The sequence below is a fragment of the Oreochromis niloticus genome, linkage group LG2, assembly GCF_001858045.2.
Source record: "Oreochromis niloticus isolate F11D_XX linkage group LG2, O_niloticus_UMD_NMBU, whole genome shotgun sequence".
Classification (NCBI taxonomy): domain Eukaryota; kingdom Metazoa; phylum Chordata; class Actinopteri; order Cichliformes; family Cichlidae; genus Oreochromis; species Oreochromis niloticus.
In genome coordinates this window covers 2,901,523-2,924,897 of record NC_031966.2, presented here as the reverse complement: position 1 = coordinate 2,924,897, position 23,375 = coordinate 2,901,523, and the positions used below count along the sequence as shown (strand labels likewise).

General features: G+C 46.8%; 1 long non-coding RNA gene and 1 other non-coding gene across 2 annotated transcripts; both read right to left on the bottom strand.

Moving 5' to 3' along the window:
* Positions 1-650: 650 nt before the first annotated feature.
* On the bottom strand, positions 651-9,813 carry LOC106098423 (uncharacterized). The gene is made up of 7 exons (XR_001224638.3): positions 9,305-9,813; positions 7,193-8,624; positions 6,924-7,028; positions 6,534-6,647; positions 4,978-5,096; positions 4,619-4,782; positions 651-2,416 (listed from the first exon to the last, which is right to left on the bottom strand). It is a non-coding gene; the product is annotated as an uncharacterized LOC106098423 (long non-coding RNA).
* Positions 9,814-10,392: 579 nt separating this feature from the next.
* trnaa-agc (transfer RNA alanine (anticodon AGC)) lies at positions 10,393-10,465 on the bottom strand. Its single transcript has one exon. It is a non-coding gene; the product is annotated as a tRNA-Ala (tRNA).
* Between the last annotated feature and the right edge of the window lie 12,910 nt (positions 10,466-23,375).

The window sequence follows — 23,375 nt, the reverse complement described above, 5'->3', positions numbered from 1 at the left end:
TAGAATTTTCCCCTGCACCAAATCTGGAGCTCAGCCTTTCTGCGCAGTCTGTTAGTACAGTGACCTCACAGCAGCCATGCTATTGGTCACATGATGTCATTAAAAGGCTCCAACAGCACAAACACGGTCCAGAGGTCCAGTTCAGGTGAAGCTAGCTGACCGCTAGCAGCAACAGCCGTCTGTGTCACCAGCCACCTGTCAGTCAGAGAGACCACGCCCCTAACAATGCAAACTTTAAGCCTTAATATAATTTAAACAGGTGAGTTACAGACACATCCTCCCCTGAACAGCTGTTATATTTCTCTCTGAATTCAATGTTTCTGTTCCAGGCTGTAAACGTGTTTATTTTAACAGTGGAGTGTATGGGGACTGACTCACTGCTGCCTCTGCTGGACGCCAGAGGAGCTGCAGCATCATGTTTTAGCTTGTTATTCAGTAGATGGTGAAAACACTTAGGCTGTGCGCAAATGTGCACACTGATGATGATGATGCATGAAGAAGAACAGCCGTGTCTCCAGATGTTTAACTGTAAAAGAGGCTGAGTTGGTGTGGGCCTCACAGCTTCGTAAATCATCACAAATATTCAGGTGCTTCTTCTCACGACTAACATCTGATTATGAAATGATGCAATGCCACAAAAAAAGGTTTGAGTTTAGTTTTATTGAAGCCACTCTCAGTTCTCTGCTGCTGCTGCTGCTGCTCAGCCTCCCACCTGCTGTGTGAAGACATGACTGAGTTCAACATCACAACTCTGGCAGCGCTTCATGCTCAGCTGAGGTCACGTAGCCCTGCAGCATCGAGGAAAACATCAGAATGACTCAGCAGGACCGGCTGAGCAGCAGGTTCATGAAACCACACAGAAACAAAACAGGAAGTAGCGGCCACACAAACTGTGGCCGCGATTACCAAACACACACACACACAGTTAATCTGATCATGCACACATGCTCCGAGTCTCTGCCTCCCTCTGGTGGTGAAAATGCGAACAGGAAGACGTTGACTTGGTTTCTGATCAGACAGAAAAAGCCAGAAATGTTCACTCTGTGGTTTCCGTGTGTGTATGGGTTAAAATAACTACTTCCTCCACAAGAAGAAACGCTGCAGCTTCATCTGCATGTCAGTTTGGATTAAAACTTCCCAAAATAACTGAGGCTGCATTTACTGAATGAACCGCTCCCCTCATCCTAAACCAGGTAAATGTTCTCAGGCTGAGGTTTCTGAGTCCATCTGACTAACCCTGAGGACATATGGTATTTTAGGAGAGAAGCATCCCCCTCCTCCTCCTCCTCCTCCTGACATTCAGCCTGATGGGAACAGCTGAGCAGCTCAGACTCCCAGCCTCCCTCCCTCTGCTCCATGCTCACAGCAGCTGAGGCTGCTCAACCCCACAGAAGGAGGCCAGGACAGAGTCTGTGGTGCTCAAAGGTTAAAGCTGCTGTTATCTGCAAAACTACTGGAGCTCAGGTTCATGGTTATGTCCTGAGAGCCAATCAGCACACACTCAGAGATGCTTTCAAATGATTCTGACCCAAAAATGTTTAAAGTGCGGGAATCAAGAAACGCTGCTGCAGTCAAGCAAACTCCATAGACGTGACCTGCACTGCCTGAACCGTATCCATAGCAACAAGCATCGTCAGGTGAATGTGAATGCAGGAGGACATTATTCTGTCCTGACTGACCCATTTCACTCTTCCTACGTAAAATTCTGGAATCAAAGTGCAACGAAATTTAAATCAGCTCATAGGCAGAGCAGGAAACTGCCGTTCTCCTTCGCCCCTCTCCCAGTTCCTCCTCCCTCTCCTGCTGAGTCTTGTTCTTCCTCAGCCCCAGAGACATTTCACATTTACATCACATTACACAGTCTGAGATGATGAGAGCGCCATGTACCTGTCAGCTCTGCTCCAGGTGAGGACACACACACACACACACGTTACAGTTAGCTTGATAGCACTCAGACACTGTAATGAGAACATGCAGCATGGCTCTGAGGATCATGGGAAATGAGCGCTTCACTGTACAGCAGCCATGAAAATTGTCCTTCATCTTAAAACCGCAGACCAAACATCATCTACACGTTTTTTGAGGTGACACGCAGTCAGAGCTTCATGACGTTACAGCTGCCATCTTTGAAAAGTGTTCGACCCCGGGAGGCTCTTCCATCCATCCTCTCATCTGCACCAGCTGCAGTTTCCACCCCCTAAAGGAAGAAGCCAGGGCCCGGGGGCAGCCCCGCTCCCACGGGCATGATTGCCAATTTGTTGGAGGGCATGTAGCCTCTCTGACCTCCTCTGACATCCACCAGGCTCCACTCGGGGCTCCCTCGTGTGTTGTGAGGCTCCAGGACATGAACGGGTTCTCCAGCCTGGAAGGAAACTTTGTGTTTGGATCTGGCCGTGAAGTCGTAGTCGCCCACAACCTAAAAACATGAAAAAAAAAAAGGCAGCATTAAAGGTCTCCGCCTCCACACCATCACTTGTATCCACACATCCTTCCTCCATCACGTACATGCACCTCCTGGCTGTAGCTCAGGAGGAACACACATCATCATCGTTATTGAGTTTTCCTGGGCTGCTCTGAACTTCAGCTGATCCAGAGTTAATCTATGATTAAGCTCCACTCAGTTGCTCCTTTCATAACTGCAGACCACACACAGGAAACAAAGGCAGGAAGTGACAGAGCTCAGCGAGAGCATCTTCCCTGATAGTGTCTTAAATAAAGGTCAGAACGACGCTGTGAGATGCAGATGTTTCCAGCTGCAGGCTGTTACTGCTGCAGAGGCTGATACAGCAGCATTACGCACATCATTGTGTCATCAGCTCACACACACACACACACACACACACACACCAACTCGGCTAAAAACAGCATGGGGTCATTATTACCACCTAACCTGGCTCTTTCTAACGAACTGTGCACAACAGCAACAGCACTGCAACTGTAACATCAATGAGCACGACAGCGTCTGCAGACGACACGGCTTCAGCACAAGGACGAGGAGCGCAAGCCTCTACAGCACACACCAGAGATGCTGAGGAGATGAAGGCAGAGACTGCTTCTGCTGTACAGACTGCAGTTCAGCTCTAATTCTGCACTGAATTAAGCTCAGAGAAGTTCAATGCATCAACACGAATACAAGAAGAAGTACTCCGAGCACACATGTATGAGACGAGGGTAGGAAAGAACTCATCTTCTTCTACCGTTTAAAAACAGTCAGCTGATGATGGTATAAAAACTAGGTTTGAGAGGCTGGTGTGGACTGTCCCTCTGAGGTACTGAAGGACAGCGTGTGAGGACAGGCAGACACAGGCCTGCTGTTGCTGCAGGAGACGTGTGCACAAACACACTCGCACCACCTTTTTCGGACCTTTCCATGAACACCTCACAGAATATCCACGGGCTGTGGGTGGAACAGGATTCACTGCGTTTGGATCTGTCATTCTTACTGATTACTACAAACCTCTGTAAACACTGAATGAAAATGTGAAGGCTTCCTTGGCCTACTGTGTTGGAGGTTTCTTTAAAGCATCGGCAGTGTGTCTTCGGTGATGTAGAAGCCCACAGCACATGACCGAGTAAGATCCACGTGAAGGCTGTTACAGGGTGGTCTAAACACTGTAAACACTGACAGCTTAAACAGTATCCAGCATCAACAACAAGCTGAGAGTACATCCTGCTGTCTTTAAACCACCTGCTCAGGCAGAGCTGCTCCATTTCACATTACTGTTCAGGAGTAGACCGCCAAGAGTCCGGCACTCCATCAAGCAGTGTATCAACGGCGTCACATTTGGTGTACACAACAACAAATTCAGTCTTACTGTTGTGGCCAGGGCCATCCTCTGTGCTGTTGCATGCTGGGATGGCCAGTAATGGACGGAGCTGGACTCTGTTAAGGTGGAGAGGCGGATGTTGTCCAAGATAAGGACAACACCTCCCACCCACGCCACGACGTGCTGGCCAGTCACAGGAGCACGCTCAGTCAGAGACTGAGATTACCCATAACACACCAGTGAGCGACACAGGAAGTCATTCCTGTTCGTGGACATTTCTGTGCGATTCCATATCAATAATAATAATGGATTGCATTTATATAGCGCTTTTCAAGACCCTCAAAGCGCTTTACAGTTCCACTGTTCATTCACTCTCACATTCACACACTGGTGGAGGCAAGCTATAGTTGTAGCTACAGCTGCCCTGGGGCAAACTGACAGAAGCGAGGCTGCCATATCGCGCCATCGGCCCCTCTGGCCATCACCAGTAGACGGTAGGTGAAGTGTCTTCCCCAAGGACACAACGACTGAGACTGTCCGAGCCAAGGCTCGAAACGACAACGTTTCGATCACAAGACGAACTGCCAACTCTTGACCCACGATCACCTGGAGCAGAGCTGACAGGTACATGGCGCTCTCATCAGAGCGAACTATGTAAATGTTGTATTATTTAATTAGTTCACTCTGTTCTTATTGTCTTGGAGCGACTGTCAACACATAATGTCCTCAGGGATTAGTATTCTGATAGTAGCTGGATGATCGCCCAGTTAGTGAACACCTGTAGTCCTGCTCTGGTGGACAGCACGTGGTCTCCATCTCCTGGACAGTCTAATCGAGAGGAATTCAGTTACCTGGAAGCAGCTCATGGGCAGTGGGGCGTGGCTTGCTGGGCTGTAGGAGTGTCTTTTGCCTGCGGTCACATCTTCTGTCAGGTTCGGGTGTGGTGAAGTGGGCAGGTCTTCTGTTGGCTCGTGATAGCAAATGAGTTTCGAGGCAGCATCATAGCCTCCCTTCCCTGTGTGAAGACGTAACATTTAAATAGTTTAATATTTATTTGTTTACAGTGTCAGACCAGCCTGGTACTCCCTCACAGAGTGATCCCATTGGCTGCTCGTGTGTTTCAGTTGCAATAACAGAGGCTCGCCAGCAGATGGCGCCACTGTTCTTCTCTCACTGTTTCAGTGCAGACGTCCTAAAACCTTAGTCTCACCTCCTGCATTGACCAGCCACCTCCTTCTGTCTCCATGGCTGTTGCCTGGAAGACCATCACCTGGATGATCTTTCCAGAGCCGTGCTTATCCGTTAGCTGCTTCAGACGGCGCTGAGAGGCTGAAACACACGAGCAGACATCAGATCTCAGAGAGGGCAGAACACAATGAAACGGCTGCTAACGAGGGCTGCTGAATTACTCACACATGCTCAAATTTACCTGGAAGGTGTTCAGAAATGAAAACAATGACTCAGCTGCAAAGTTGCAGAACCAGAAGTGGCACATTCACAGCATCCTCGTCTCTGACTCGTTATCACACATGAATGAGCGCTCTGTTGACTCGCCACATTCGTATGGTAGCCTCCAATTAAGCATGACGCGACCCCCCCCCCCGAACACCTACAATCTCAGAAGGAGTAGGTGTGACATCATCGTGTCTGTGTTGTTAGATATTCAGAGAAACATGTTTGCTGGATAATAAAATCACTGTTATACGTATTATTCTGACCTCTCAGCAGTAACCAATCAGCTCAAAGCAAACATGTCTGAGGTTACCTGAGTCTTTTGGTTGTCGTCTCCAGTTTTATGCCTTATAACAGCGGTCCCCAACCCCTGGGCCACGGAGGTACCACTCCGTGAGTCGTTTGGTACCAGGCCGCGAGAGTTGAGGTTCGGGTGTGACATTTATGGTTATTTTTTTAAATCATTTTTATCGTTAACTCGGTTTCCCTGGGTCTTTTCCTGTGTGTTATGAATAAATGTTCTTTTTTTCCCCTTTACTGGTTTTCTTTTGTTGTATTTATCTGCGACACCTTAAAGGCCGATCCGTGAAAATATTGTCGGACATAAACCGGTCCGTGGTGCAAAAAATGTTGGGGACTGCTGCCTTGTGGTACCATATCACCCCATTAGAGCACTTCGCTCTCACACTGCAGGCTTACTTGTTGTTCCTAGAGTATTTAAAAGTAGAATAGGAGGCAGAGCCTTCAGTTTTCAGGCCCCTCTTCTGCGGGGCCTGAAGCTTCCAGTTTGGATTCAGGAGACAGACACTATCTCTACTTTTAGGAAATAGGCTTCAAACTTTCCTTTTTGCTAAAGCATATAGTTAGGGCTGGATCAGGTGACCCTGAATCCTCCCTTAGTTATGCTGCAATAGGAAGAAGAAGGAATAAAGAACAGACCAACATCAGCAGACCAGCATTCACTGCATCATCCTTACACAGGGGGCAAAATATGCATGTCCACCTCTACATGCACTCAGAGATCTGGCAGCCTGTTTCTGACCTATGATCATGTTCTGAGCGTGTGCAGAGGATATTGGAGGCGGGATACAGGATGCAGACCGTCTGCCAATCAGAAGATCTTTGCAAAGACAGAAGTCTGTCATGTAATCTGTAAATCTGCTGTCACACACAGGTGAGACAGCGAGAGTTTAACTGGTGCTGTTTCTGTGAGCGCAGTTAATTCTGTTCTCTTAACTGGACATGAGCCGACAGGATGCAGCACTTCCTGCACCTGTAAAGACCACAGCACTGCTCTCAGAGTTAATCACTCACAAATGTTGGGAGGATCCACTGTTGGAGTGCCGTCGTGATCTCCTTATACCAGATCGGTGCCTTTTCTCCGTCCATGTCCAAGTCAAAGTCCTCTGTGCAGCAGGACAGGAAGCCCTGCAGACCAACCACACACAAACACGTGTGTGAACTCCTGACAGAGACTCAAACTGATGACTGCATGTCTGTAATTATATGCTGCTGCAGAGGCTGACCATGAGTCACTGCCTGAAACCCTTGTTAAAGCCTTAAAGAGTGACTGCTGCTGCAGGCAAAATCACAGACACAAACTCATGTTTTACAAATGAGTTTATTCAGTTTTAATGTTTAGTCACTAAAATCCAGTAAAGCTTTGCAGTCAAGAGACAGGACAAAGTGTGAGCGTGAGTTTACCTGCATGTGCTGCAGGTATGTCTCCACGTTCTCCAGCAGCTCCAGGATGCCGTTTTCCAAAACATAGAAGAATCCTTCCAGGGCATCAAATTCCTCGTCCACCAGCTGCAAGACATCCAACATGACGGTATAAAGAGATGCTCTGAGCTCACACACTGCTGTGTTACATAAATCAGCTGTTGCTCTTGCAGGACATCATGCACTGCTTTGGAACATGTAGTAATGAGGTCAGTGTCAGTAGGAGCCAAAGGTTCAGAGGAGATACCCACCTGCTGTTTGTGAGGTGCAGCCAATCAGAAGACATTTGTCTAATAGGAGGAGCACCAGGATGACGTACAGAAGGATTATTGTGAACTGTGGAAGTATCATTGTGCCTGATTAGACTTCCCACTCTCCCCACTCCACTGCTGTGCTTCCATCCAACAGCATCTGGTCGAGGTGTAACTGTCATGATCCACCAGTGGCTGTCCTGGGGTGCAGTGCCTGCCTTCCAGTGGTCACCTGATCTTCACACCCATGCACACGCACCTGTGGCTCTTCACGACTTAATAACACGGACTATACTTAAGGCCCGGTTGGAGTGGTGTCCCTCGCTAGTGTTAGTGTAGCCTGGCTCAGTCTCTTGCTGATCTCCCCATTATAACACATTGTGTTCATTTATTTTGAGTATATAAAAACATCAGAGTGGGAGGAATGCTGAAAAAGCGATGAGGACGTGCTGCAGCAGCATCAGAGCATGGCTGACTTCTGACCTCTGATAATAAAGGTGGGTCTGTGCTCATGCTGGAATGACTGAGCAGTGGTTGCGCTCGCCGCTGGGAGGCTGAACAATGCACAATCCAGCAGCTCATCGGCCTCACAGAGCCGTCATTCACCCTGGCCTTCACCCTGCCCCTCCTCCTCCCTGTGTCGTGTTTCACCTCCACTTTTGCATGCTCTACATTCATCTCTTATGGAACACAGTTCATATCTCTCCTGCTCCCTCGGTGTGTTTCCACAGCTCAGCTCTGCTCACCCATAAAGCCTGATTTCATTATGTTTTATGAGGCCTCATTTCATTAGGTCAGTGACAATAAGCCATTATTTAGCAGTACTAAGCAACAGAACAGGCATAATGAAAAGCAAGTGATAAGAAGCCACTGAGAGGGTGCAGGATGCTAAAACACTTACAGTACCTGCTGCACAGGTGAGCAGCAGCTTTACGTTCACCCTTTTTCTTTTTGCTTCTTTGTGTTGTCACTTTAAATCAAAGCTTGTCACTGTGACTCTATACACTTCTCTGCATTTATTCACAACTTATTATTAATGTCTGGGTCTCTGTCCCTGCCCCGCCCCTTCCTCAGCCCTTCTTCCTGTTAAAAGGGAGTTTTTCCTTCTCTACTTCCTTCCCAGTTGGATGACCTGTAGCTGCTGCAGGTTCCTCTGATGGTCACTGTGCTGCGCTGCAGCAGGCGCAGGTAGCTCCTCTCAGACTCCACGAGTTTCTGGATGGCCAGCTGATAACGAGCTCTCCTCTGGGAAACTGTCCTGAGACCAGTGTCTCCAAGCAGTTTTTCTATCTTCAGGCGGTGCCTCCCCCACTACAATCACCCCTGACTCAGGCATCTCCTCCTCTGAGCTGAACTTTTTCCCTCCAGTTTGATCTTTGCTGCTTCCAGCTGCCTGACCTGCAGCTCCTGGGCTCCTCCATGACGGAGACGGCTGTGAAAGAAACAGACTGTCAGGTATTTCTTTACATGTCTGAGCATCTTTGCTGTCATCAGTCTGCAGAGCAAAGCTCAGACAGTGCAGCTCTGGAACTTGCAGACTTTACATTCCCTGATTATTGAGAGTATGGCACGTTGTCTCCGTCTCCCGTTCCACATGGGAAATATCAGCGAATGACAAAGACTCACACAGACATCCTCACCAGCCTCGCCTTACTGGACTTTAGTGACTAACAACCAGCTCGCCAAACAACAACTTCAGCTGTTGGTACAGAATGTGTTTCTATGGTCGGGACATACGAGGTTCCTGAAATGGACAGCAGAGGAATGAACCGTGTTCGTTCATAGACTACGATGACCTGGATGACTGAGAAGCTTCACAGACACTCAGGAAGTGTCCACCCCACCACCACGGCTGGGACGTTTTGGGGGGGGCATGGTGACCCACACAGGGGATTTACTGAGATTTAAAACCTGAGTTGGATCCTCAGTCTAAACAGCCCCAAATCACTGTGAACCAAAACACTGCCTCTGATGGTAAACTCCTTCATCCCTCAGCAGAAAACCGATGATTAACAAATAACCCTGATCACCTAAAACCCGCAGACTGGGTCTGAACCGGGTCAAAGCCATTTTTATGCTGACAGGGACAAACCGAGAGAAGCACCCACTCACCTTTAACCCCAAAACGGTGCAATCCCCTCAGCTCAGATCCTCGCCCATTGCACTCTCGCTCGCTCCTCTCCCCGCCGCACTGAATCAAAGTCTGCTGCAAGGACAACACACACACACTACACACACACAGAGTTTAACTTTCTCCACTGACTCACACACACTGGCAGGCGTGTATGAGGAAGGGGGATGGGACGGTGGGAGGGCATCACACATGAAAACATACACACACTCGTGCTGCTGAGTAAGCTGAGTGACTGCAGCAGCTGGTGGGGAGAGGAAGTGGCGCTCACCCAGACAGAAACTGACTGGCTGACAGATCTTCAGACTGAAGTGAAGAACCAATCAGAGGACATGTTGATGAAACACGGTGAGGTCCATGCAGCAGAGCCTCAGGCAGCGGAGGCTGAAGTTTCCCTCTCACAGGAGACAAAGTGCTATGGGTCCTCCTCCTGCTCCTCCTCCTCACAGAGATCGCTCAGATTCTCTCCGAACAAACAGGATTTACACATTTCGGTCCTCTTTGACCTCCGACCCTCACAGGAAGTGAACGCCCACCCCAAACATAAAGATTTTATCCTATATTAAAGGGCAAGTGCACCAGCATCTGCCCTGAACTGCACATCCAGACTCTAACAGAGCAGCTTTGCATGACTCACAGTTCAGAATAATCCTTCTGTATCTGATACTGCTTCATCCCGTGTGTGAAAGAAAGTATCCAGTCAACTGTTGCTGGCTTTGTTTCCCCCCCGGGACTGTTTTACTCCTCAAGGCCGGGTCTCTGTGCATACCTTATGTTTTACTTTGACAGTCTCCTGTCCAATGTTAGTGTGAATGTTCACATGCACAGGCAGTTAAAAAGAAAAAAAGGTGGCAGGCAGTAAATCTAGTTTAAGTCGTGACCATTTCACTCCTCCATTGTTTAGGGTGATAAATGCCAATGTAGGAAGTATAAGCACAGTGCTGAGTCTAGACATATGGGGGGCATTGCATGTGGACCTTGAACTGGGACTGCTCCTCCTTCCAGTGTTACTTTACATAAGCAGGAGAAAGGAAATGTTTGTGTGTTGATGCTTAAAGGAAAGGCCATTTGGAGGATGCGGGCATCGATCCCGCTACCTCTCGCATGCTAAGCGAGCGCTCTACCATTTGAGCTAATCCCCCTGTGTCTTCTGCTGGAGAGAGATCACAATGCAATGATGTGTGCCACTGAAACAATATCAAGATGCATTAGTTATTATTTGTCAGACTATATCAATCACCCATTGATGATGGCTAAAGATTAAATTGCTTTTTTCTGTGAAGGATATATTCCTGAGTCTCGTGATGTACTAATGAAAGCCCAGTAACAGTAAGGTCTGGTAGGGGTAGCTAGTCACAGGGATTTAAGGGATTTGTTCACTCTGCAAATTAAATGTTTTCATGATGAGGTTTAAAGTGAAACACCCGTTTGGAGGATACGGGCGTTGATGCCGCTACCTCTCTCATGCGAAGCCAGCGCTCTACCATTTGAGCTAATCCCCCTCTGGTTGCTTGATTGATTGATTGATTGATTGATTGATTGATTGATAGATAATACTTTATTCATCCCGAGGGAAATTGGGTTAAGGCTGCCAGCCGTGCCAGCGCCATCTTACCCTTCCGACCATACATACATTACACAGCATCACATGGGGAAGACAGGTCAGAGAGGTATAACAATGTAAAATGCACAACATGAGGAAAGACGAGGAGAAAAAATAACTCCCCCCAGACTGAGCTCCAACAGGGAGATCAGTTTGAGAACAGAAAAAAACACCTCATCACATAGCACATGAATCATCACATCTCACAACACAGAAGACATAAGCTTCGAAGGCGTTTGGAGGGGGTGGGGGTGAGTGCAGGTCTGAGTCAGTGTACATGCGTATGTGTGCGTGTGAGTGTGTTCCGTGTTCAACCGAGAGAAAGTGTCCCTTCACCCGGTTAGGCAAAAGTCAGCAGTCTTCGGTCGACTCGGGTGGCCTTGAAAGAGGAGGGAGAAAGACACAACACAGTCTTGTTATCTAAGGGAGAATTGTTATTCTCGTCAGCTTTTGCCTTGAGCATCCAGCTGGCACCAGGGGGGTTGCATGAAATGAAGATGGTAGTTGTTTTGGTTACTGCGAACAAACTGCTTCCAATTTTACAGTTGGTCTAATGTCCGTCACTGGTCACAGGTCTCTCGTTGGAGAGCTGTGAGCCTCTCCACGATGTTATCCATCCATACCGAGATGTTATCCAGTTTGCTCATAGAGCATGAGTGTTCACGACAGCCGTGAGCCTCTCCGAGATGTTGTCAGATGTTGTCAGTCGGTCTCAGTACTCACAGCAGCCGCAAGCTTCTCCAAGATGTCATCCGTGCTGCATCTGATGAGCCCATTCTGAGAAGCCACAGCTTGCTCCATTATTCCAATCAACATAGCAGGCAGCCTTGTGGGGATTTGAACAGTGGTGGTGTTTTGTGGTGTTTCAGAGCTGCACATATGCAGTCCAGGGCTTTGCTTATGAACCTAGAACAAATATTGTAAAGGCCATGCCCAGAATATCAAGTCAACACAGCACTTGAAATGATCTGTTACTTAGAAAAATGAATAAACTGCAATTGAAAAGTCTGGCTCATTGTCTTGAAAGGCAGAGTGCTTGTTTTGAATGGACAACTGTTCCTTGTTGCCCAAACTGCCACACTGCAAACTGTTTTTTTATATCTTTTTCTTATCCAGGTAAGGAAATCCTATAACGTTTGTTCTCTTAAATTCAAGCCACAGAGATGTGGTGTTTAGAAACAATGCATCTCAAATGTTCTGATACTTCTGATGCATACGGGATCGCTACAGTCTTTCGAGAAGGCAGCTGTCCTTCTCTCCTGGATCGGCTGGAGCTTTCTTTAGGTGCCTTCCCAGCTTTGACAAAAGTCCAGCTGGAGTAACCACATTTACTCAGGGCATTCTTGATGTGATGTTCTTCTGCTTCTCTGGCCGCTGTGTCTGTGGGGATGGTGTTCGCTCTCTGTTGTAGCGTCCTGATGACAACCAGTTTATGCTCCATTGGATGATGAGAGTCAAACCTTAAATACTGATCCGTATGCGTAGGTTTACGGTACACATCAGCTTTTAGATGTCCCCCATTACTGATGGAAATGTCACAATCTAAGAAGGCTACCCTTCCACTTCAGACAGTCTATCACCCTCTTCCTGTAACCATTTCCTGGGTCTTGTTTCAGGGGCTCATAAGTATTTTCGTCACTGAGCAGTGACGAAATGTTCTCATGATAGTCTGGCTGGTTTAGCAGAACTGTGCACCTACCTTTGTCTGCCTAAAGGATGATAATGTGATGGGAGTGCCTTCCTCTCCTCCATGCTGATGTTGGATGCTGGGGGCTTTGCGTTGCTGAGACAGACCGAAACGTCTGCCCGTAGTTGCTCTGCTTCCACGTCTGCAATATTGTTCTTTCAAATTGCTCTTTCTGTGGCTGTGATCAGTTCCACTAGCGGGATTTGTCTTGGCGTCACAGCAAAATTCAAACCTTTAGCAAGGATGTTTTTCTCTGTTTGGGTGAGCTGTCTGTCAGACAAATTCTTCACCCACTTGTCCACATCCTCGGTATGGCATCCTTCTCTCTTCTGACCACTGAGGACACTCTTTGTATTTTGCTGTGGTTTCCGACGCACAACAAGTCAAACTCTGTTGCCTGGTTTTAGACTTCTCGTGCTGTGCTAGACGATCCTTCTCGGTGAATTCAAACACCTTTTTAAGAGTATTGTCATCTAGAAGCATTGTAAGTCTCTGTCGGATCCACTCCTCTTCAGATTTTAACACGTCGATGGTAAAATTTGTCTGCCTCACCCATTCATTAAGCAACTGATGCTGTGCCTTCTGGAGGATTTTTGTTGCCCGGAAGCCTTTAACTGAAGAGCTCATTTGCAGACTCTTAGGAGTAATCCTGTTTTGTCGGCATCTGAGGCTGAGGCAGTTTTTGTGAGACATTAAAGAGAGAAGACCTGTTAGAAAGTCTTTTCAGAGTGATTGGATCAATCTTTTCAACCTGCAAAATCAAACTTTTCTGATTTGTTTGTGCTGATAGTGTTAGTGCAGCTGTCCCTTTAATAGTTCTGATACCTGGTGACATCACAGGAAGCAGGAAGTAATAAGGTTTAGTGAAGTTTGCACATGGCCAAGGAGACTGCCATGAATCCACATGCATCTGCCCTCAATCCTTCGTCTTTTGGAGCATCGTCTGTATGTATATTGTTTATTTGATACTTATCTGTAGTTCTGTGGTTGTATTTTATGACAGGAGGGAAGTTTAATGTGTAACTTTGATACGTTGTTGAAGCCACATGTTTAGAGCACGGCTATGCTTATTCTTGCAGCTAAAGTGCTACGATATGTTGATTTAGATTATTGTAGATTGCAGGTACAGTGTATATGTAAGATTTAAAGAATATACTTTGTAATTGTAATATTGTTATGTTTGTTTCAGTTTCACACTTTCTACGTCATTAAACCTGTGGACAAAGAGTAATGGTCTTCAGAGTCTTGATGGAAGAAAAGTGTTGAACCTTGCTGCCGGTCCCTCTTCTGTGCAGTGTGAAGAGGGAAAGACAGTACAGTGAAAAGACGATGAGTTACAGACAAGGTAATACAGTGCATGTGACAACAGCTACTGCTATCACGCTACATAGCCTCTGCTTGCCTACACTATGGATTCAAAGCCATCGTCAGTGAAGACACGGTCTTATGCTTCTATGTCAACCACACGTTCTCATGGATCAGCTACCAGCGCTGCAGCTGCAAAAGCTAGGGCTAATGCTGAAGCAGCAAAGGCACGTTTGGCGTTTGCAGAGCAAGAAATGAAGTTAAAAATGGAAAAGGCTCTTATATAGAAATCTATAGAAATCTCCAAAAGTTGAATCTGTTCATCTGGACGTAGCGTTTTGTGGGAGAAACGTTTCGTCACTCATCCAAGTGACTTCTTCAGTCTCAGCTGACTGCAGGTTTCCCCAAACCTTATAAACAGTACATTTGCATAATGACTGAAACCAGCCCACTGAAGGAACAATGGGTTGTGAGGTCAGTTCCTTAATCATAATTATGCAAATTCCCATGACCATTGATCAACAATCACTGACCAAAACCCACTGATCAAAGAACACTGATCAATGGCCATGAGTCCCATTCACAGAGAGTTGGGGAATGGCTGTAATCACAGCATTGTAAGATGGCGAAAGATGTACCCTTAGGCCCCCTCCTCGATTCAGAGATGGTCTTTCCCTCTTCACGTAAATGGCCTCCTTGACTCCGCACTCAAACCAGCGTTCCTCCCTGTGCAGGATGTGTACATCCTCATCATTGAAGGAGTGTCCACTGGCCTGTAGGTGTAAATAAACTGCAGAGTCCTGGCCTGATGAGGTTGCTCTTCTGTGTTGTGCCATCCGCTTCGCTAGAGGTTGTTTGGTTTCCCCGATGTATAAATCCTGGCAATCCTCCTGGCACTTAACAGCGTACACTATGTTACTCTGTTTGTGTCGGGGGACCCGATCCTTGGGGTGGACCAGTTTTTGGCGCAGCGTATTTTGGGGTTTAAAAGCCACAGAGACGCGGTGTTTAGAAAAAATGCGTCTCAACTGTTCCGATACTCCTGACACATATGGGATCACTACAGGTTTTTGCCTGGGCAGCGGTTGTCCTTCTCTCCTGGATTGGCTGGAGCTTTCTTTAGGTGCCTTTCCCGCTTTTACGAAAGTCCAGCTGGGATAACCACATTTACTCAGGGCCTTCTTGATGTGCTGTCTGATAGGTTTGTAGCTTGAACCTATTCGCTGGAACGTTGAAGGCAATGTGATTACACAGCAAGCAAGACTCGAGTAGGCAACATTCTTTATGTTTCACGTGCACGGGAGAGAACTGGACAGGCGCCGTTCCTTCGCTTGACCCCAGTTGCTCTCGTCCGCTCTCCCGTAACACTGCTCTTTTATTGTGGTTCCATGAATATGCATAGGTTCATTAACATATGACCTCTTATATAGGTATACATGTGAACAAAGAATACCTTGTGTGTGTGTGTGTGCGTGTGTGTATGTGTGTATCTGTGTGTGGGGGTCAAACTGTGACCCCAGGAAGACTCCCCAGAGCCGTCCATCTAAACAAAAGGCACTTAGACTAAAACAGACATAGATACGTTTATCCTACCATAAAACAATAAGACAAGGTACGACCTCTCCCATGCTCCTAAAATGTGGGTGTGAAAGTCAGAGAGCCCTGGAATGCACACAAAGCTTGCAGACTATTAAGGATCAAACCTCTACCAATCTACACCTACTTATATACTTCTAAGCATATATGAGTAAATATCTCTAAGCATAAATGGCAATAAACAATACAAATCTAACACTGTCCTTCTGCCTCCCTGGCCGCTGTGTCAGTGGGGATGGTATTCGCTCTGTGTTGTAGCGTCCTGATGACACCCAGTTTGTGCTCCAGTGGATGATGAGAGTCAAACCTTAAATACTGATCCGTATGTGTAGGTTTACGGTACACGTCAGCCTTTAGATGTCCCCCATTACTGATGGAAATCTCACAGTCTAAGAAGGCTAACCTGCCACTTTTCATATCCTCCCTGGTGAATTTGATGTGTCGGTCCACCGAGTTAATGTGATCCGTGAAATGTAGTACGTCCTGAGATTTGATTTTCACCCAGGTGTCATCCACATATCTGAACCAATGGCTTGGTGGTGTTCCAGGATAGGATAGCAAAGCCCTCTTTTCCACTTCTTCCATGTACAAATTGGCCACGATGGGTGAAACTGGGGAGCCCATGGCACACCCATGTTTCTGCCTGTAGAACTGACCCTTGTATGTGAAGTAGGTGGAATGAAGACACAGTTCCAAAAGCAAACACACTTGGTCGATGCTGAGGGTGGTCCTGTTGCTGAGGTTGGTGTCATCCTGTAATCTCTTACGGACTACCTCCAACGCTTCCGTGACTGGGATGCAAGTGAAGAGAGATGTAACGTCGTACAAGACCATGGTTTCATCTGCCTCCATAATGACATCTCTTACCTTCTCAACAAAATCCAGGGTGTTCTGGATGTGGTGTTCAGAGCTGCCCACCAGCGGGTTGAGGATCGAAGCCAGAAACTTGGAGATGTTATAGGTGACCGAGTTGATCATGCAGACAATAGGTCTTAAAGGTGCACCCTGCTTATGTATTTTCGGTAAACCATACAGACTTGGTGTAGACTCCCCTGGGTACAGCCTGTGGTATGAGGTCCGGTCAATAGCCTTGTCTTGTTCCAACTGCTTCAGACAGTCTATCACCCTCTTCCTGTAGCCACTTCCTGGGTCTCGTTTCAGGGGCTCATAAGTATTTTCATCACTGAGTAGTGACAAAATCTTCTCATGATAGTCTTTCTGGTTAAGCAATACTGTGCACCTACCCTTGTCTGCCGGAAGGATGATAATGTTGTTGTCATCACTAAGTGAAGTGAGTGCCTTCCTCTCCTCCATGGTGATGTTGGATGCTGGGGGCTTTGCGTTGCTGAGACAGGCCGAAACTTTCGTCCGTAGTTGCTCTGCTTCCACTTCTGCAATATTGTTGTTGCGAATTGCTGTTTCTGTGGCTGTGATCAGCTCCACTAGCGGGATTTGTCTCGGTGTGACGGCAAAATTCAACCCTTTAGCAAGGATGTTTTTCTCTGTTTGGGTAAGCTGTCTGTCAGACAAATTCTTCACCCACTTGTCCACATCCTCCGTGTCGCATCCTTGTCTCTTCTGGCCACTGAGGACACTCTCCGTATTTTGCGGTGGTTTCCGACGTACAACCAGTAAGTCAAACTTCCTTTGTTGCCTGGTCTTAGACTTCTTGTGCTGTGCTAGACGAGCCTTCTCAGTGAAGTCAAAGACCTTTTTAAGAGTATTCTCATCTAAAAGCATTGTCAGTCTCCGTCGGATCCGCTCCTCTTGAGATTTAAGCATGTCGATGGTAAAATTTGTCTGCCTCACCCATTCATTAAGCAACTGATGCTGTGCCTTCTGGAGGATTTTTGTTGCCCGGAAGCCTTTAACTGAAGAGCTCATTTGCAGACTCTTAGGAGTAATCCTGTTTTGTCGGCATCTGAGGCTGAATCTCAGGTGGTTCCTGTAGTCCGCCATCTTACGTGCTGTTTGCTCATACTGACGTACAAGCTTTAGGCAGTCCTTGCCAAAGTGGGTTAAAACGTCTTGATGCATTCTCAATCATCCAGGAAAGTAAATCTCCAAAAGTTGAATCTGTTCATCTGGACAGATTCTTGGATGAGTGACGAAACGTTTCTCCCACAAAACGCTATGTCCAGATGAACAGATTCAACTTTTGGAGATTTACTTTCCTGGATGATTGAGAATGCATCAAGACCTTCTATAGAAATGCTGACCACAGAAAAGGAAACTGCTGCAGCTGTAGCGAAGGCAGAAGCTTTAGAGGCAGCAGTTGGCGTTAGTGAAGGAAAACACAGTTGTAAACTTCCTCTCATTGCAACATCAGTCGACTCTGCTGAGCGTACAAAAGAGTATGTGGAGAAAGAAGCTGAAGTATCAAGAGACATCCAGATGGCATCACAGGAGGATTTACCCTTGCAGGACGAGACACAGCAGTCGCTTCCTGAGGCACCTTTGCATAATACGGTGTGCATGCCACGTCTCAATTTGCTGGGGGATGGTCCCCCCGACGCTGCTATTACTGTCTTTGATACTCCACTGCATCCTCCATGTAAACAAAATAGCCTTAACCCCTTTGTCACATCAGATGTAAATCGCAACTCAGCTCAACAGACAGAGCACCACTAAGGAGTACTCAAAGAAAATGATTATGAAGATTTTCTAAGGCCTTCATGCAGTGTAACTGCACATCAGCCACCCTGGAAGACCAACAGCGCCATGGAAGCTCTTCCCCATCACCCATATGGTAACTCTCAGCGGCCTAGTTACTCCACTGATCCACATGTGACAGACTTTGTCAGATTTCTAGCACGACGTGAGCTCGTTACAAGTGGTCTACTACAATTTAACGATAGACCGGAAAATTACAGGGCCTGGCGACGTTCATTCCAGAATGCGGTGAGAGACTTGAATCTAACAAGTGATGAAGAAATGGATCTTCTTGTCAAATGGCTGGGAAGTGAATCAGCTGAGCATGCAAAGCGTATTAGGTCCATCCACATAAATCAACCAGCTAAAGGGCTGAGCATGATCTGGAACCGACTAGATGCTTCTTACGGTTCATCTGAAGCTATTGAGAAAGCTTTGTTCCAAAAACTGGATAGTTTCCCCAAAATTGGCAATAAAGACTACTCCAAACTCCGGGACCTCAGTGATTTACTGATGGAACTAGATGCCGCCAAGGCCGAGGGAGATCTGCCTGGTCTTTTGTATCTTGATACCCCCAGAGGTGTAAATGCAATAGCCCAAAAATTACCATATGGTATACAAGAAAAATGGCTTTCTCATGGATCCAGTTACAAACAATCCCATTGTGTAACATTCCCCCCATTCTCAGTGTTCGTTTCCTTCATCTACCAGCAAGCACAGATGAGGAATGATCCAAGTTTCAACTTTGTTTCTCAAACCGAGATGGTTAAAATGGAAAAACCTCCTTGGAAAAATAGTAGACAAAGGGAGATTTTAGTCAACAAAACAGAAGTGTCACCTGCTGCTCGCTCAGACAACAGAAACAAAAAGAACGTGGAGGATCCAGATAGGAGATGTCTGTTAGATTTGTATTGTTTATTGCCATTTATGCTTAGAAATATTTACTCATATATGCTTAGAAGTATATAATTGATTGTGTAGTGATAGGAGGTTTGATCCTTAATAGTCTGCAAGCTTTGTGTGCATTCCAGAGCTCTCTGACATTCACACCCACATTTTAGGAGCATGGGAGAGGTCGTACCTTGTCTTATTGGTTTATGGTAGGATAAACGTATCTATATCTGTTTTAGGCTAAGTGCCTTTTGTTTAGATGGACGGCTCTGGGGAGTCTTCCTGGGGTCACAGTTTGACCCCCACACACAGATACACACACACACACACACACACACACACACACACACGCAAGGTATTCTTTGTTCACATGTATACCTATGTAAAGAGGTCATATGTTAATGAACCTATGCATATTCACGGAACCACAATAAAAGAGCAGTGTTACGGGAGAGCGGACGAGAGCCACTGGGGTCAAGCGAAGGAACGGCGCCTGTCCAGTTCTCTCCCGTGCACGTGAAACATAAAGAACTTGCCTACTCGTGTCTTGCTTGCTGTGTAATTACATTGCCTTCAACGTTCCAGCGAATAGGTTCAAGCTACAAACCTATCAATGTCCTATACATAAGAAACCTCACACATTACAAAAGTGTCGTGCCTTTCGAGAGAAACACTTAGAAGAAAGAATGAACTTTCTCAGGGAGAATGGCATCTGTTTTAAGTGTTGCAACTCCTCAGCGCACACCGCGAGGGAATGCCAAAGTATCATCAAGTGCACTGAATGCAACAGCGATAGACACTCATCTGCTCTACATCCAGGTCAGGTACCGTGGGTTAAGAACATAAGCACGCCTTTGGAGCATGGCGGGGAGCCAGGACCCACACAAACTTCAGAAGTTACAGCTCAGTGTACCAAGATCTGTGGAGAGGACCGCACTGTTAAGAACTGCTCCAAGATCTGCCTAGCCAGAGTCTATCCCAAAGGAGAACGTGAAAAGGCCATAAAGGCCTATGTTATTATAGATGAGCAGAGTAATAGATCTTTGGCTCACTCAGATTTCTTTGAGAAGTTCGATTTGCAATGCCCTACTGCATCTTAGACACTGAAGACATGCTCTGGTATGACTGAGAACATGGGGAGGATAGCTTCAGGCTTCTGTATAGAGTCAATGGATTGTAAAACAGTTCAGCTACTACCAAGCCTGTTGGAGTGTAATGAGATACCAGACAACAGAGCAGAGATTCCAACACCAAGTGCTGCTCTTCATCATGATCATCTGAAACCAGTTGCTCACCTTATTCCAGAGTTTGAACCTGATGTTCCCATTATCCTCTTACTTGGACGTGACGTCATTAGACTTCATAAGGTTCACAAATACATCAATGGCCCCCCTGATGCCCCCTATGCTCAGAAACTTGACTTGGGATGGGTGATTGTGGGCAATGTCTGTTTGGGACGTGTTCATAAGCCACGTAGTGTGAACACGTACTTCACCAATGCTCTTGAACAGTCTCATCCTACTATTTTTGAACCATGTCCGAGTGTTCTCCAGGTTAAAGAGAGATACAGTCCCGAACATTCAAAGTGTGCCTATGATGTAGAAGATGATGGGCTAGGCTGCAGAGTGTTCCAGCTTACCCGAGAGGATAATAAACCAGCACCATCCTTTGAAGATCTTGCCTTCATGGCAATAATGAAACGAGAGCTCAAGAAGGATGCCGGTAATAGCTGGGTAGCTCCTTTGCCATTTAGGCAGCCAAGACAACACCTTCCTGATAATAGACAGCAAGCTCTTAACCGCTTCAGCTCCCTCAAACACAACTTAGGAAGGAAACCTGAGATGTCCCAACATTTCTTCTCATTCATGGGAAAAATATTTGAAAATAGTCATGCTGAAGTTGCTCCTCCTCTCGCTCCAAACCAGGAACGATGGTATTTACCCATTTTTGGAGTGTACCACCCAAAGAAGCCTGGCAACATCCGTGTTGTTTTTGACTCAAGTGCACAGCATGAGGGAGTGTCTCTGAATGATGTTCTCTTGAAAGGACCTGACCTCAACAACCTACTCCTGGGAGTTCTGATGAGGTTTCGCAAGGATGCCATTGCAGTAACTGCAGACATCAAGCAGATGTTTCATTCCTTTCTTGTGAGAGAAGAAGATCGTAACTTCCTACGGTTCTTCTGGTTCAGAGACAACAGTCCAACACAGGATGTCATTGAGTACCGCATGACTGTACATGTGTTCGGTAATAGCCCTAGTCCAGCGGTTGCCATCTACTGCCTCAGGCAGTCCGCGATGGATGGAGAACCACATCATGACCCCGATGGAAACAGTTTTGTTTGCCATGACTTCTATGTCGATGATGCACTTAAATCTTTTTCAAGTGTAAAAAGTGCTGTCTGTCTGTTGAAGAAAACTCAGGATGTTCTGGCAAACTCCAACCTGAGGCTCCACAAAATCGCCTCTAACAGCAAAGAGGTGATGGAGGCTTTCCCACCTGAAGATCGCGCAAATGACTTGAAGGATTTGGATCTGAGCTCAGATATTCTACCTGTACAGCGCAGCTTGGGACTAAATTGGAACTTGGAGTCCGACATGTTCGTTTTTAAAGTCAACAAAGAAGAGAAGCCTTTCACACGCCGAGGCATCCTATCAGTGGTAAATAGCGTGTATGACCCCCTGGGATTTGTGGCTCCCGTGACCATTCAAGGGAAGCACATTCTAAGAGAGCTCACACAACAAAGATGTGACTGGGATTCTCAGCTCCCTGAAGGGATACAGGAACAATGGAAGTCTTGGCGGGATTCCATGAAAGACCTAAGTGGTGTGAAGATTCCAAGACCCTATACCAAAGCTTTTCTTTCAACAACAAAGACGAGAGAACTGTTTGTCTTTTCTGATGCGTCAACAATGGCTATTGCAGCAGCTGCCTATCTCAGGGTGGTGGACGAAGCAGGGAATACTCATACTGGCTTTGTTATGGGTAAGGTGAAGCTGGCACCCAGACCTGAACACACAATTCCCAGACTTGAGCTTTGTGCAGCTGTACTGGCAGTGGAGTTGGCAGATTTCATATCATCAGAGCTTGACATGCGCATCGATGCTATCACCTTCTACACTGATAGCAAAGTAGTGCTTGGATACATAAATAATGAGACAAGACGCTTTTATGTGTATGTCAGCAATCGTATTGTGCGCATCAGAAGGTCCTCTCATCCTAAGCAGTGGAAGTATGTGTCTACAGGGGAAAATCCAGCAGACTGTGCGACAAGGTCTGTACCGGCTGCCTTTCTCTCAGATACCTCTTGGCTCACTGGACCTCCTTTTCTGACTGAGCCTATGCAAGATTGTCTAGAACCAGACTCCTTTGAGCTTGTGGATGCAAACATGGACACTGAGATCCGCCCTCAAATCTCTACTTTGCAAACACAGGCTTCTCGCACACTGCTTGGGTCCCACCGTTTCTCCAAATTTTCTTCCTGGCAAACTTTGAAACGTGCCATTGCTAATCTCCTTCACATTGTGAACAGCTTTCACACACGTAAGGTCAAAGGGACCATGCAATGCAAGGGGTGGCATTTCTGTCAGAAAGCAGGTACACCTGATCAACTCAGTTTATCAGAGCATGTTATTATTCAAACTGTGCAGGAAGAGGCATATGCTGAAGAGTTGGCCTGTCTCAAAAAGAATAAGGTGATCCCTCAAGGGAGTCCACTTAGGACCCTGGACCCCTTCATTGACGCACACAATGTCCTCAGAGTTGTCTGTGAAGGTTCTCAGTCATCCAGGTCATCGTAGTCAAAGGAGTTTGCAAAGAAAAGCGTCTGGACTTCTTTGAGTCGCTTGAAGACGTTTCACCTCTCATCCGAGAAGCTTCTTCAGTTCTAAGGTCAAATGGCCGAGAGTCCCAGATTTAAACCCAGTGGGAGTATCCCCCCAAGGAGGGACAAAGGACCCCCTGGTGATCCTCTAATCACATGCGCCAAGGTGTGAAAGTGGGTGTGGGACCTAATCAGCCAGGGTTTCGGGTGAGCTCATTGTGAAACCTGGCCCCACCCTATCATGTGATTTCCTGAGGTCAGATGGCCCAGGATGTGAGTGGGCGTTAAGGCGTCTGGGGAGGGAACTCAAAACTGGATTATAGATGGCAGACAGTTGGTGTCATAAACCACCGCCTCTGTTCAAAGATGGTCGCTCACAGTGGACATAGATGGCCTCTTTCACTCCTCTTTCAAACCATCTGTCCTCTCTGTCCAATATGTGAACATTGGCATCCTCGAAAGAGTGACCTTTATCCTTAAGATGCAGGTGGACTG